This window comes from Plecotus auritus, assembly GCF_963455305.1.
Source record: "Plecotus auritus genome assembly, chromosome: 9".
Taxonomy (NCBI): domain Eukaryota; kingdom Metazoa; phylum Chordata; class Mammalia; order Chiroptera; family Vespertilionidae; genus Plecotus; species Plecotus auritus.
The window spans coordinates 67,367,515-67,369,672 of record NC_137783.1 but is presented as its reverse complement, the minus strand read 5'-3'; the positions used below and the strand labels follow the sequence as shown (position 1 = coordinate 67,369,672).

At 49.8% G+C, this 2,158-nt stretch overlaps 1 pseudogene across 1 annotated transcript; it reads right to left on the bottom strand.

The window, feature by feature from the left end:
* Positions 1-886: 886 nt before the first annotated feature.
* LOC308233545 (protein SPT2 homolog) lies at positions 887-1,435 on the bottom strand (annotated as a pseudogene). Its single transcript has one exon. The product of its transcript is annotated as a protein SPT2 homolog (transcript).
* Between the last annotated feature and the right edge of the window lie 723 nt (positions 1,436-2,158).

Here is a 2,158-nt window from a genome sequence, read left to right as displayed (position 1 = left end):
ATCTGAACTACAGCTCTCACCCTGGAAATTATTTGAAAATACTTTATGCTCAAAATATACACTGAGTGGCCAGATTATTATGATCTCTGGATGCATCATAATTGGGCCACTCAGTGTATATACTATATAATAAAAAGCTAATATGCAAATTGTCCCCTCGACCAGCAGGCAGGCCGCCCAACCGCCCATGTCCCCTCCCCCTGGCCAGGCTGGCTGGAGAGTATTATGCATTCAGAGATCATAATAATCTGGCCACTCAGTGTATAGTATCCATTCCTTGTCCTTGAGGATCCAAGTATCTATACTAATAAAAGCCTAAGCGGCCCTCGCATGTGATGTTGCCACAAGATGGCTGCCACAAGATGGCCACCACAAGATGGCCAAGTGCACAGAGGAGGTGGGGCGCAGCAGCCACTTCGTGTGGTGAGGCCTGGGGGTCGAGCATCTCCTCAGCCTCACACAGAGAAGGTGGGTCCTGGCGGAGAAGGCAAGTTGCGGCAGGGGAGGGCAGTTGGGGGCGATCAGGCCAGCAGGGGAGCAGTTAGGTGTCAATCAGGCCAGCAGGGGAGTGTTTAGGGGGTGATCAGGCTGGCAGGCGGAAACAGTTAGGGGCAATCAGGCAGGCAGGCAAGCGGTTATGAGCCAGCAGTCCTGGATTGTGAGAGGGATGTCCAACTGCCAGCATAGGCCCGATCCCGCACATCCCCCAAGGGGTCCCAGATTGGAGAGAGTGCAGGCCGGGCTGAGGGGGAGGGTGTCCAGTGCGAATTTCGTGCACTGGGCCACTAGTAAATCTAAAATTATAATGGGCTTCTTCAGTCCAAAGGCAGGACTTCTTTGCAGTAGAGTGTCTCCAGTGTTTCACAAAAATAAATAAAAGCAGCAGCTAACGTCTTTTCAGCTTCTTGACCTCTCCACATTTTGTTGCTTCTTCCTCCGATCTCATTTCCTCTAAGTCCTCTTGCATACCTGGTCTTAAACTCTTTGCTTCTTTATCTTTGTATTTTTTTCAGTCATAGCCAAAGAATGTGCTTAGATATTTCTTCCTGAGATTGTCCTTCATCTTTAATAAAATCTTCCATTTTGGAGTCATAGTTCTCATCTTCCTCCTCTACATATTCTGTCTTTTGTAACCACGAGGGAAGGGAAACCCTTGAGAACATTGGGCAGATTTATAGCCAGCTAAAGAAGGCTACATTCCATTCATCTGTCCATTGGTGGGCTGGGTAATGATATTCTTAGAAGATATTGTTTCAGAGACAAAAGTGCATTTGGGCTTATGGGGGGATCTAAGCTACTAACTATTCACCCAGGTCCCAAGCTGCTCACTGGTCTTCTAGGGCCTGAACTGCTGACAGTCTGTCTAGCTGAAACTGCCACTTACTGATTGCCCAGAGCCACTGACTAACTGCCTGAGGGGCACTGAGCCACTCATTGGTCGTCAGTTATGTAGTTTGTGCACAGGCCACCCAGAGTCACCAGAACTGACCACTGACTTCCTAGAACCACCTGGGCCACTGATAGGTCATCCAGAGCCACCTATACTGCTGACTGTCCTTCCAGGAGGATTTAAGTCACTGGCTGGCCTCTTGGTCCCACTGATTGATCGAGTGCTCAGGTCCTGAGCTGGAGCTGCCATTCTGGTGCCTGGGCATGGAGCCAGAACTCAGCATAGGCCGAAGACTCCCTGCGATGGGCTGCCCAGGAACTGGGCTGGAGCTGCTGCCTGACTGCCTGACACCTGGACTCTTAGCCTTATGTGGGGAGACCACAGGTCCAGGTCTGGAATGGCTAGGATGGAGAGGAGATTTTTTGGCTGTGTGCTCAGTAACAGATTTCTGAGTCCCGTTAGCAGAAGTCTTTGGAACACTTGGTGAAAAGGTGCTCAAGTGGGTCTTTCCAGCCCCATTGTAAACAGGCCTGTCATGGTCCTTCCGAATTGAGGCTTGGGAGCAGTTGCTAGATCCTACTTTGGTCCTCTCTCCTGGCATGGACTTGGATGAAAACAAACCTAAATGTTTCTTATCTGTGCTGGGTCTGGATTTCTTCTCAGCATGAGGAAGGGGAGTACCTTTGGGAGAAGGATGCTTGTCCCTGGAAACTCTGCAAGTTTTTGTGCCCATACTTTCTGTATGAGAAGGCACCATTTTGGTCAGAG